Source organism: Leptosomus discolor, chromosome 1 (assembly GCF_034619465.1).
Source record: "Leptosomus discolor isolate bLepDis1 chromosome 1, bLepDis1.hap2, whole genome shotgun sequence".
NCBI classification, from domain to species: Eukaryota; Metazoa; Chordata; class Aves; order Leptosomiformes; family Leptosomidae; genus Leptosomus; species Leptosomus discolor.
In genome coordinates, this window is record NC_141391.1 from 81,430,998 (window position 1) to 81,445,064 (window position 14,067).

The 14,067-nt window shown below is 40.4% G+C and overlaps 1 protein-coding gene across 3 annotated transcripts in view; it reads left to right on the top strand.

The window, feature by feature from the left end:
- Positions 1-14,067, top strand: part of SHROOM2 (shroom family member 2) — a 127,890-nt gene that overhangs the window by 23,134 nt on the left and 90,689 nt on the right. The window lies entirely within an intron of this gene.

Consider the following 14,067-nt stretch of genomic DNA (forward strand, 5'->3'; position numbering starts at 1 on the left):
AAGAGGTTTGTGATTTGTGCTTACATTTGTTCTGGAGAGTCTTAATATAATTGATGAAGGTTCTGTGCTTTTTAACTCTTTCATGCAGAAAGACTTAGCAAGCTCAGTATCCCAGTACTTTCAAAGAGAGAATAGAGCAGTAGTCTGTTATTACTACAGTTAAGGTAATTAGGCTATCTCAAGGGTGTCATTGTAAAAAAAAGTATCTTTTGGTATTTGATTTATTTTTTTTCTATTTGTTTGGATGACAAAAGAAACTTTTCAAGAAGTTTGTAGTTGCTGGACCCTCTCTCTTCTATAACTGAGATAACCACTAAAATTCTCATACTGGCAAAAGTTACATATCCGTCTGTTCAGCAGAAGACAGAAGTCTGTCCTCCAGCCTTATCATTCTACCACTTTGTACCATCTGTAGACAATTAAAAAAACAAGGTAAGAAAATCTTGTTTGCTTTTTGCTCTATATAAATAAATGGAAGTGAATGTAATAGCAGCCAAAGGAAACATTCCTCTGTGATTGCAGCAAGGTTTGTCCAAAATAATAGACCCTGTATTTTGTAAATGTTTGCTTTGCCTCTGATGTTTAACATTTTGGGCTCTTTAATGTATTTGGGTGCATACCAGGCTAAGTGTAAAATTTCAGAATCCATTGGTGGAAGTCTTCTAAGATGGGACCACCTGCTGTGTTTGTTCTCCTGTTTCAGCTGCTTTATTATACAATTTCATCTGTTGCAATCGGAGGAAGATGGAGGAGGCCGCTTGGTTCGAGTATTACTTGGCATTAAATGTTTATGCTGGTCACCACTTTCCTGGTTTGGGAACAAAAAGTTTTATACAAATGACTTGTAAGTCTTCTGGATCCACAGAACAATGGATCCATCTTTATGTGGATTCACCCAAGTTGAGTTGGACCCACAGAAAGCCAAACCAAGGCTGAACTGCTGCTTCTTCCCATAAGGTGATGAGGAGACTGTGAGGCTGTTTTCTGTATGTCAGCAATTATTCTCAGGTTTTAGCACTGGAGTAGCTGTTGAGGCTGTGTATGAAGCTAGCTCTGTCACTAGTCATAGCACTGCAACTGGTTAATGAACAAATTCTTAATAAATTCTTCAGGCTTTAAGAGTGTCTTCAAGTAAGTGTTCTTACAGAAATAACAAGCATTTTGGTATGGGACTTTAAATAAACCATTCAGAACTGTATGATAAACAGTAATAATTTTGGCCAAAAAAATCTGACTCAGCACAGAAGATGGTCTGAAACATTCCTTCATCTTGTGCAAAAAATAAGGGCTTTCTTTGTACTGAGAGGACAGCAGTGGTCAGTGTAACTCTAGTTTTACAAACAGCCTTCTGCACCTGTGGAATAAAATCAGATTTGTGAATGTAATCCAAAGGACGATGTGGTCTCTGCATCTTATGGTGTGTCTGTGACTCTGACTAAACCGAAAGTGCAGTCAAACAAGAACCTCCAGAGTTCTTAAGTAAAATTAGGTCTTGTTCTCAGTCCAGTTCTGTACAGTCCTTAGTCCAGTCCTTCTCTGTACAAGAAGGACTCTCAAACATTTGTAAGCACTGTTACAGAATGACTCGCCAACCTTTGAGCTATTTGAAAAGCTCAGCTCTAGCAGCATTTAAATTTAAAGCTTCCTTGAGGAACTCTTCTTCTGGGTAAGGTGGTGCTGGTGTGGGAGACCTAGAAATCGTGCTTACAGAAACTGCTGCATGCCCTCTTAGCCACAGTTAATGCTGGGCAAATACTGTCAAGGGATTAAATTTGCGCCTTACAAGACGTAATGAGGAAATCATGCTTTAATACAACTTAAAGTATTAAGATAAATCACAGGCAATTTAATGCCATTTTAGAGGTAACTCAAATGCATTCTGCCACCTGGGTCTGTCACTTACTTAGTAATGTCCTGGTAACAAGGACAGATTTTACTGTTTGGGCTGCACTGAGCACTTAGTCAGTAATGTAAACAAGTATGGAAAAGCAGTGGGTAGAGGAGTGTAAAACCTGTATGTAAGAAGCCCTGTGAATGTTGACTGTTAAGAATATTTTTAGATTTAAAGACCTTATTTTGTGTAACTCTGAGTTGCATTCATATAAGTATGATGTTTTGAGTAAATCCATCTTGTATCAAGAAAAATGATGTAAATAAGAGACATCTTCAGTGTCTACAAAGAAAGCATCTGTAGCTCTTATTTTTTTACACTGAAAATAATGCTGCCTGGTAGACTGGATTTCATTTGCAGCATTATCCTGTGAATATTCTAATGGCTGATGCTGTGGGTCAGTGCTAGGACAGGTGACTTAGAAGCCATTAGCCTATGTATTCTTTTGATAATCTTCATCACTGCTAATCTTTTAAAACTTATCTGAAAATGAGTAACAAAAATTTTGAGGTGATTTTGTCCAGGTTTCCATGGCAGGAGTGAAGATGATAGTCTTTTCACAGTGATAATTTTTGGTGTCGTGGTTTTTGGTTTTTTCATGCTGTCTCTTCTGCCTGTGTGTTTCCACTCTCCAGCTCTTAGTTGTGGTCTGTCCGTGTCCTTTCTACCCCAGCCCCCAACTGCAACACGAACAACTCAAGGTCAAGAATCTGGCTGTTAAAGGAAACTGTTTTGTTTTGCATTAAGATTAATGGAGCTTTAAACTAACCAGGAGAGAAGAATTGTTCTGCTGAAATTGTTAAACACATCCACCCTTTTCAGCAGATGGGTTTTTGTTCTCAGTAGTGCTGGAAATGAGTTTTTAACAGATTGCACAAGCAGTAAGATATTCAGTGCAAGTGCATAATTCCTTTTTTAATGAAAGGTGAGATTGGATATGTATAAAAGTGGCAATCATAATTAAGAACTTCAGTAAACCCTGGTCCATAGTATTGCTTAGTAGGGGATCATTTGGTTAGAAATAACCTAAAACTGTAGTCTTATGCCTTTGTCCATGTGTATACTTTTTGGTAGAGTAATTAAACAATAAGATACACTGACTGCGGTTCACTTTTACAAGTGATTTGATGAAGACAGGGAGAGGGAATACCAGGAAGGGCCTCTGAGCCCTCCTTGTTGTCTGTTCAAAAGACAGTGATTCCCACTTTTGCTCTAAACATCTTCAGGAGTCCTTTGGGAGCAATATAGCAGCTGCTTAAGTGATTTTGGAACAGAAAAGTCTCAAAGGAAAAATCAAGCAGAGGTGTTTTGTCAGTAGCATATTTTACATATATGTTAACTTATGATTTTTTTTTTCTTCCTTATTGCCTTCTAGACACACTTTGCTAGGCGTTCTGTCTGGCTTGTGCAAGTATTGAGAAGCATGACCAGCAACATGGCTTATGCCCTCTTTGTTTCATTCCATGTATTGGAGGGTGCAGTACTGCAAGTAAAATATGGTATCACCACTTAGTTCTGACTCGGTCCAGTATAACTTTGGCTGACTACAACCAAGTGATAACTTGCTAGTTTTTCTCATGAGTAGGAGGAGTTCACCGCATGTGTGCTGACCACAAAAGCCTACACTGTCATTTTTCACTTAGAGGTTATGCAGTCCAGAGATGAAATATTAATGTTTCCTTTCAGCCATATAATTCCAAATTCTTGAGGCCTTTTTTAGCCAGTTTTCTTGCATTTATTACTTGCTGAAGTATTAACATCTTCTGCTGGGCAGTACTTTAGAAGAAGTATAGTTACTGGTTTTTAATTTTCTCCATTTAAGACAGGTGATGACCCTAGGGGGTATAAGGCAAAGACCAACAATTGGGGGTTTCTCCTGCAGCTGGAGTTTTCTAAAGAAAATAAATCAAATCTGAATTTGTACAGGAATGTTTGCCTTGCATTCCACACACTGAGTCAATTTATCTCAGGGGCTCTCTTTTTCCTCCTCCCCACCCTCTTTAAAGACTTGGTGGCTGGAAAAAAAGAAGGAGGGGTGTATGGTAGATTGTAGAAAGAGATTTTTGTAGCCACTGGTGCCAGGAATCATCAAGGAATGCTTAAGTAGTGCCTCTTGTGACAGCATCCAGTCTATTGGAAAAGCAGCATGTGCCATCTGGCTTCGATTTTGACTTAATTAAATGCATGCAGCCGTTTTTAACAACTCAGCTAAGATTCAGCTGTCTTGACATTTTGCAAAGAGCTAGAGTTTGGATTTTGTTGGGGAAGCTACAATAGTCACCTGATTTATGTTGTTCGGTTCCCTTTCAGTGTGGTCCATGCAATTTGCTGATATTTGAGTGACAATTCTATTTAAATAAACTCTTAAGACTTGCTGACTCTTGCAAGCCTAATTCAGTAGGGTTTTTCCACGATAGATTCCGGAATTTTTCTTAGAACTGCAGTTCTTGTGGAATTTTTTAATAGCAAAAGGAGATTCTTAAGTTCAGCCAAGTCATTTGTCTAGGAAAAAAGGCAAGCTTCTTTGTTGAAGAAGTTAGGTTACTCCACCCAAGATTCCGTATGAATGGGATTTTAGCTCTGAGTGAGGAGGCAGGAAGGGGAAGGATGGGGGGAAGGAGCAGAATGCTTTCTTTGCTATTAGAGTCCCTCTTAATGCAGAGAATAGCAAGGAACTTACTTTCATGGCCAAGCAAACCGTCTTGTACTCATGAGAGCCTGTCCTTTTGGTTCTCTTATCTATTGCTTCATCTTGTATCTTTAACAGCAGCTTACCTGTGTGGATGAAGGATGTTGAAAAAAATCTCTGCAAACTCCTACCCATGTAATTATGATTTAAAAATACTCGTTTGTTGTTCTGAGTGCTAAATACCTTGATTTTTTGAGACTTTATCACTTTGATCTTGAAAAGTTTCAAAAAAATTCAAGGGAAGACAAATTCAAAGAAATAGTAGTATTTTTATTTAGCACTTAGGCGAGATGAACGGAGACTCATTCAAACTGCCCTTTTTACTCTGATATTGAGTTTTATCAAGTTGACTAGTGATAATGGTGAAGTATTCATCGTAGAATACTAGGGTGGAAGGGACCTCACCGATCATCTGGTCCAACCTTTCTTGGCAAAAGCACAGTCTACATAAGACGGCCCAGCACCCTGTCCAGCTGAATCTTAACAGTGTCCAATGTCGGGGAATCCACCACTTTCCTGGGGAGATTATTCCAATGGCTGATTGTTCTCATTGTGTAACATTTTCCTCTTGTGTCCAACTGGAATGTCCCCAGCAGTAACTTGTATCCTTTACTCCTTGTCTTTTCCATGTGACTCCTTGTGAAAAGGGAGTCTCCATCTTCTTTGAAGAAGTTAAATACTGGCACATGGTGATAAGGTCTCCCCTAACCCTTCTCTTCTCAAGGCTCAGTAAACCCAGTTCTCTCAGCCTTTCCTCATTTGACAGGCTTCCCAGTCCTTGGATCGTCTTTGTGGCCCTTCTCTGGACCCTCTCCAGCCTGTCCACATCCTTTTTGTACAGCGGGGACCAAAAGTGAACATGGTATTCCACGTGTGGCCTGACCAGTGCTGAGTGGGATAATGACGTCTTTGTCTCTGATGGTGATACCCTTGTTGATGCAGCCCAACATCCTGTTGGCATTCTTTGCTGCTGCAGCGCACTGTTGACTCGTATTGAGCTTGTCCACCAGGACCCCCAGGTCCTTTTCCACAGATCTGTTCTCCAGCCAGGTAAATCCCAGCCTGTGCTGCACTCCTGGATTATGTTTTCCCAGGTGCAAGACCTTGTACTCCTCCTTGTTGAACTTTATAAGGTTCTTGTTAGCCCACTCTTTCCAGCCTATCCAGTCTTTCCTCCAGGGTTGCTCTCCCTTCCAAAGCGTCCACTTCCCCACTCAGTTTGGTATCATCAGCAAGCTTAGTCAGGGTACGCTTGATCCCATCATCCAGATCACTTATGAAGATATTAAACAGCGTTGGGCCCAATGTCAATCCTTGTGGGATCCCACTTGTGACACGTTGCCAGTTTGAAAAGAAGCTATTCACCACCACCCTCTGGGTGCGGCTGGTCAGTCATTTACCACCCACTGCATGGACCACTTGTCTAGACTGTAATGCACCAGTTTCTCTAAACGGAGGCTGTGGGAAACCATATTGAAAGAAAACCAGGTAGACAGTGGTCTGCTGCTCGCCCTACATCAACCTAGCAGGTTACTTGGTCGTCAAATGCAATAAGGTTTGTCAAGAATGATTTGGCCTTGGTGAATCTGTGCTGGCTTTTCCCAATCATGTGCTTCATTTGACTTGTGATAGCCCCCAGCAGGATTTGTTCCATAACTTTCCCAGGGATTGAAGTAAGACTACTGGGCCTATAATTTCCTGGGTCTTCCTTTAAGCCCTTGTGGATGGGCATGACATTAGGCTTCTTCCAGTCTTCTGGGACATCCCCCAATCTCCATGACTTCTCAAAGATTATGGAGAGCAGCCCCACAATGACATCAGCCATCTCTCTTAACACACCCAGGCGGATAACATCTTGGCCCATCAATTCTTAGGGATGAAGGTCCTGTAATAGTTTGCATTCCAGCTCTTCCTTCACTACGGTGGGTCTGTGTTTGCGTCGACCTGGATTTTCGTTCCCAAGGCCTGGGGCCCAGCAGTGCTGGGAAAGACAGAGGTGAACCTCTGCCTTCTCTGTTGAGAACCTCTGCCTTTTCAGTGTTGTTGGTGACTAATTCACTTCTCTTGTTTAATAGTGGGCCAAGATTTCCCTTCTGTTTCTGCTTGTTGTCTATGTACCTGAAGAACCCTTTCTTGTAGTTTGACATCTCTGGTCAATTTCCATTCGAGCTCAGATTTTGTTTTTCTGACTGCATCTCTGCATGCCCTGACAGTGCCCTTGTAGTTCTCAACAGGTATTCGTCTGGTTTTCCATCTCTGATACTCTTTGCTCTTGATTTTGAGCAGGCACAGAAGCTCACAGTTAAGTGAAGGGGGTCTCTTGCTCTGCCTACTTCCCTTACCCTTAAAGGGGATGAACTGGTTTTGTGCTTCCAGGAGAACGTTCTTGAAAAACTCCCAGCACTCGATAGCTCCTTTGTTCTCCATGGAAGCTTCCCATGGAATCTCTCCCAACTGAGCTCTGTAATGTAAATCTTCTACCATTCCCAAATGGTCTTTTTTTTTTTTTTTTTTTTCATCCATCTATTGACGATTACCCCATTTGTTCCCATTTTTATCACTGGAAAGGGTATGTTCTTGGAAGGCCATTGCTGAAGAGAGAGTAGTTTTTATAGTTACATGTGCGGGAGTATCTGGCCCTTTTCTAGTTCTGCATTGCAATAAATGTTTTTGATTTTTAATCTTTCTAGATCTCTTATTTTTAGCAAGTTATCCTTGGCCTGTTGCCACCCATTGTATGAATGGAATTTTGCAGTTCTTGTTATGAACTTCAGTTTGCATGGACCTCTCTAGCTGATTCAGTAAGTACAATATCCAGATCCCTCCTGCTGTGTCTTAACAGCTGTGCTGCAGGCTTCGGTTAGATTTAACATTTTATTTACATCCTTCTCTTTTTACCCCTCTTCCCCCCGCCACTCCTCCCACCCCCCCCACCCCCACCCCCCCCCTTATAATGGGCACTCTGGCCTGATAATTCAAGAAAGAAGCTTTAGAAGCTGATTAGCATGCCTTTGCATCTATTTCCCTTTACCCATTCATGTTTGAAATAAAGATTTATTTAAAAAATTGCTGTTTTGACAACCTCGGTAATTGGTCCGCTATCTGTAGAAGAAAAATAGCATGAAGAGATAGCTGTCAGACTTCCTCATGCAACTTTGGTAAATGTCTTAAGCCTGGCCTTGAGAGCCCTGTTCCCAAGGGTCAGGGACTGCTGGAGTTCTGCTTTAATGAGTTGAATTTTTGGCCTCTGTCTTCAGACTCCTGAAAAAGGTTACAAATAATGTTTCTTGCAAAGGAGGCACTTATTAACGATAACCAAGAGCATCTTCCTTCTAATGTTAATCTGATTATTGTAGGACTAATTGACTCAAAGCAGTTGAGAGTCAAGAAGCTTTAATTTCTTATTGTCCACCTGTATGTGTAATCATCAGGATAAGGAGAGACTAGGTATTTTGAACGGCTCAGATATTTGGAATGATTTTCTCAAAATCGCTTTACTAGTATGCCTCGCATGTGCATTATTATTTTTATTTACTGCAATGTTAGATACTTGGATTGAGAAGCCCCCAAAACTTTCCTGTTGTTGATTATGAATTGAGTATCAGAGCATGAAATTCTTTTTCCCTGGTGTGAATGAATGCATTTGGATTGTTTTGCTTGTGTTTATCCCGGGTTATTTTGGTGGGAATGCTGCATAGTTTCTTTGGGCTTGAGGGGTAGCACTATTGTAGTGGTAGACATGCTTTTATATCATTTTAAGAAAGCATTCATCTACTTTTCTCTGATTTTGGAGACACACTAGTAATATATACAAACAGTATTCACAGTTTTACTTACCACAAAACAGGTAAGCAAGGCAATGGAAGCTGGGATGTTGGAAATAAATCCCCTTCAAGAAAGTGAGATCACTTTGCTCCCTGCCCACATATTTATTTGTTTGTAGGAGCCATAATTAGGTTGGGGTAAGAGGAAAGGAAATGATTCAAGCCAGTAACTCAGTTGGATTGAAGTTGGCCACAAGGTCATTTGGCATCTTCTGTGATTTGGGATTGTGGGGCATCACCTGAAGAGCGCTAAGAGACTGCAAACTAGAAAAATGCCTGAAATCATAGCCAGGTTATGCTATGAGTCTCTGATCTGAGAGCAGGAATGTGATTTCTTACCTTCATTGTGTATGTGCATCCATGCTTGGGAGCCCTTTCCTAGCTGATGGTGTAGCAAAGGGAGTTTTTGGAGTTGACTGTACAGAAGGTCTAAGAGTTGAACCTGCTGATTAGTGGCTCAGCTGTAGAGTAAGTCCAGAAGGGTGTAAAGCAACTGAAACCACCATTGCTTCTTGTGCATTGCTCTTGTATGAAGGGCAGTGAGCCTATCTTCTCTCACCTGTTCCTCAGCTGGCTTCTGCTACTTCTTGACCCGCAGCTTTAATTTCAGTTTGGTGCTTATTCTAAGGTTTAGCAAAAAGGTTTGTTTGCTTTGTACTTGTAGTAGATGCTCCCTATAGAGGACTGAATCAGTGCTTAGTGTTCTGATGAATCATAGTGCGTTTTCTTGTGTGCTTCAATTGAAAGTTCTGTGGATGAAGAAACAGTCTGCTTGAACTACATGATTGTAGTGCATAGTAGACAGGTCTTGGTGCTTGACTGAGGATCTAAAAGACCATGATGGTGCAAGCTTTTCATTGTTTGTACTGCAGTTCTGCTTTTCCCAGTCTTTGGGGGAACTGACTTTTGAAAGTGAAGATACTTTTACTGGTTTAGTTTGCTGTGCTTCTGGTATATACAAGTGCGTGCATGTACACGCATATAGTATGAAATGGAGGAGGAGGGCCCCTAAGGTGAAGATTACCTTTATGTGCGTATCGTCATCACCCCATCATATTTCTAATTGTGAAACAAACAGTTACTTAGAGGAGGGAGTTCTGGACAAAGAAGCAAGGAATGTGAAAACACGAGGTCTCAAAGTCCAAGAGCCTGACCCCTTCAAAAACTGGGGAAGAAAAGAGCTATGTAGCTGACTTTTCTAGGCTTATTGGTCTACTTTCATCCAATGTAGTTTGTCATACGAGAATTCCAAAGGCTTTATACTGACTGCAGTTTGAACTTTATTCAGAGAACCAGCACTATGTGCTGTATTAAAACATCTGTATATTTCATGAAGAAAAAAAATGTGAACATCTCTTGTGTGGCACAGTTTACTTGGTTATTATAATAGAAATTGTTAGTTGTGATTTTTGAAAGTGCTGATCGGAAGACGGCACTTAGTGAAAATTGAAATACTTACTTGGAGTCTGCAAACAGGAAAGCCAAAAAAACCCTTTTCCCCTCTCTTCATCACCTTTTCATTTGACTACTAGAAAAGAGAGAGAGGGTCAACACTTTAATGAACAGCAAGGACGGTTTTTTGAATAAGTTCTCTAAGACTTTATTTTCAAAGAATGTTTGCTTTAATGTAAATTTTCAAGTAGAATATTTTGACCAGCTTCAGTTTTATACTTTCAGAATGTTGTTGAGATTTTTAAGGACGGGAAGAACACAGATTTCAAATCATTAGGGTTTTGTGCATTGATTGTATATAGCCTTTCCTCTGCCAACAGGAGGGCATATCCAGCAGTAAGTGTCATAATAAATCTTGGGTGGGAAGTTCAGAAATTTTTTTTTTTTTTCTTTTTTTCCCCTGCTTGTTGTGTGGATTTGTGACAAAGGGAACTTTTAATAAGGAGAATATTTCTGGGAGATGAGAGAGATTAAAGCAAGCCAGTCTCATCTCTTCCTAAGTGTTTGGAGGTTTAGACCTAAGAGAAGAATGAGTCTTCTGTCCAATGTGGACAGGCCTTGGATTTTCTGGATGTTGTGATTGAAACCTGCTCTGTGACATGTAGCCAGGATGCATGAAGACAGACTTGTTCCATGGGCAAAACAAAGTGGAGTGAACCACATACCTCCATAATGTAGGTACCATCCTCCTGGGCAGGCACGTCCTGAAGGGTTAGGGTGTTCCTCACAAGCACTGAGAGTACCGCTGCAGCCCTTGCTCCTTTACAGGCTGTAATACAGATAACTGCAACATACAAAATATATTTGTATTTACAAGGCAATGAGCACTGTGGAAAGTACAGTCTCATCTAAAACCATACAGCCGTATGCATGTTTTGTGGGTGGGGATCTGGGCTGCAACAAACTCCTTCTGTTACGTAGCTCATATGAGAAAACAAAATATTGTTTGTACAGTGAGAGTAGTTGAGTGTGCATATAGTATATAGATCCCTTTTTAAAATATGAGAGGGCTATGACCTTGCATTCCAGAGGAGATTAAGTAGAAAGCATCAGTAAAAGCCATCTGTAATCAGATTCTCTGCAGTTTTTTCTTTTAGTGCTTTTGATCTGAGATGAAGCCAATGAGTGATGTGAAAGTTGCCTTAGCAGAGCATGAAACTTCCTAACTTCATGCATTTGGCACATGTTCAAATGGCTCTGTGTGGGGTCAGTTGTACTTTAACCTTGAGCTTTAGGCATGCTGCTAGAGTCCAGGCACTTTTATTTGTCCTCTTCTTTCCTTGGTTAATATATTCTGTCTTAAAAATGAAAATATTTAACAGAATGGCATTTTTTTGTTTTTTCCACAAGTCAGATGTTAAATGTCACAATCCAGATAACTTTAACCACTGTCCAAATTCAAGCTACTATGTTAAACCATTTCGGTTTGGGAGCTGGCCAAAATTAGCTGAGGAGTTTCTTATCTAGCCTAGTCATTCTGTAAGCATTCCCTTAAAACTCTCCTTGAGTCCAGAGGAATGAACTGGTAAAGTTTTGCTGTGTCTCAACTCTGCCTGCCCACCATCTTGGCAAACTAGGAATTTAATAGAAATGTGCTCTAGCATTAAATGCTTTGGTAGTGATCCTATTTTGCTGCTGCTCAGTGCAACAAAGAAATAGCAAATATATCACAGTATTGCTTTCATGCCAATTAAAGTAGTAGGTATTTGGTGGTATTATTGTGGTTATTCCATACTATGGGACAGAGCTTGGTATCATCTGTAGAAGTAATGTGTTTGTTTCCTTGAGTTTAAAAGAAAACTTGTTCAATATCAATGTGTTTAGACACTGTCCTAAAGTAATGCTCTCAAATGTTGCCAGTGTGTCCATTTATTGGACAGGTGTTTTGTCTTTTCAGCCACAGAACAACTGCTGAAGAATATACCTCACTTGATGGGGTTATTTTGCTTTCTTTTCTTCCCCCCCTCCCCCCATTAATTAATTGATTTGGATCACTTTTTTGCTTGGCACACTACTTAAGTCAAATTGGTGTATGGTAAGATTCATACTTTGCTACATGTCTTCTCATGCCACAAAAAATGTTAGCTTTTTTTTTTTCCCCGCAAAGCTCCCTTAAAACACTCTTTTGCACTTCTGTGCTGTTGACTGAGCAGACAAGCAGATTTTGGAGGCTGGAGGGTGACTCTGTATTTTGTCTCTCCCATCTTATCAGTTTGTTTAGCCTCTGGGATGTGATCATTTGCAAACCACGCACAGCCTAGTACAAACCATTCTAAAATTGTCAGCCACAAAACAACACAGACAATCCCTAACTCAAATTTTATACGTTGTAACTCTTTTCTCCAGAGAAAAGTTGCATATTTGATAGGCTTAGGCAAATCTGTAAATGTTTCAACCCTATTAGTATTGCAATATTGTAAATACTTCAACCGAGTTTAGACTTTATATAGTTATATAAAAATAATATTCAGTACACTGCAGAATAACACTCCAGCATAAAAACATTATGTTTGAAAGGAAAGGTAAGGGCCTTTATTTCAGGGTGAAAGGGCAAAACTGCTACCTTAAATGTTCTTTAGTTTTTCTGTGCTGTAATTTGCTGGTATTAGGACTTGAGTGTTTCACAACAGGTGTGGCTGGGGTGGGACGGATGTGAGAGAGCCTTCAAGGAGGTGTGGGGCCACGTTTGGGACCTTCTGTACAGCACCGTGTTTGCGCAACTCGGCACACGGCTCACGAAGGCGTCTCGTGGATCTTTTTGCACCCACGCGCCCATGGGACCTTGGGACCACGCGGAGCTATCTCTCCTGCCGGTGCCCTAGGGCAGGTGGGCAGGAGCTCTGGGAAAGCCAGCAAGGCCAGCAAACGTCGTCGTGGCCTCTCGCGAGGGCCAGTTCGGCTTTGCTGTCTGGTCCAGTGCCAGCAGGTTGCTTTGAGTTGTGCACTGCAGCTGATGGAATTACCCTTTGGTTTTTCCCCTCTGGTAATAGGGCAGCATAAAAGCAGCTGTGTCACAAATGAATTTCTCTAAGGGCATCTTTTTATCTCTTTTTTTTTTTTTTAATTAGGAAAATAGCTGTTACTTTTGAAAAGCTGGTAGAGCGTTGTAGGGTAAGGATGATGCTACTCTGTGAAAGGATGCTGACTGTTGGGATTGTGGAGTTACAGTAACTTCTCCCATTGAGTTCTTAGAAAATTAGGACTTATTGCAAAATGGAGTTGCCTTAAAGGTGATTTTTGAATGTGTGATTCAAATATCTGTAATGTTGAAGTTGATTAAAATGTGACTTCTCATATTATTTTTCTTTTGCACAGGATTTGAGTGTGTGCTGATAAATCTTATGTAACTTTTTTATCAGTAAATGGGCTGTGCTTTTTCACTTGTCATCTTGTGGTAGAAGACTCAGAATTTTCTAAATGAGTACTTTTTTCCTGGACCTGTGCTGCTTACATTTTAAATCCTCTTGACAAGCACAGCAACAGTCGTGCTCCTTGCACATAGGTATGATTAACAAGCTGCTTGTATTGCCTCCTAATCTAGATTATCATCCTGAAGAAAAAAATGTTCCCCTTTTGCAAAGAGAATGAAAGGCAGAGGTGCAACGTAATGCCAGCATGGAGGAATAGCATTACCAATTAGTAACACTCTCAGGAGAAGGCAGCTTGTGTTCCTTATCACAAGGCCATTTTTTAAGTTGCACAATTTTTAAAACTCAGCCCATTTTTCCTTGTTTGCATTTGACAGGCTTTCTGTAAGAATCCTGAAAATGCACACTTGGTTTAGTGTGAAGTAGGCAACGTTTATATTGAGTTTTGAACTCGGTTTCCCATTTGTAGGAAACTTTTTTTAAATTATATTTTTACAGCTTTAAGCCATTTCAGTGAGTAAATCATAGCATTATTAAGTACACAAACTTAACAGTTTATTCACTGTTTTGTGCTAAACTCTTGGAAAATTGATACTGAGATAGCCAGCTGTAGTTCTGATGTCAGATGATATTGCTGACTCTGTGGCAGCAGACTGTCTGATCCTGTATCTTTTAGAAGATCGCTGTAGAGAACTTTGCATGTGTAACAGAGTTTATGCTGCCTGTATTTCTCTGGAGGTTTGTTTACAGTGAAGTAATGAAAGGGGAAAACTAGTAGCCTTTAATGCATTCCACACTGTAGTGGCTATGCCAGGTAGGACTGAGAGGGTTAACTTCTGAAGC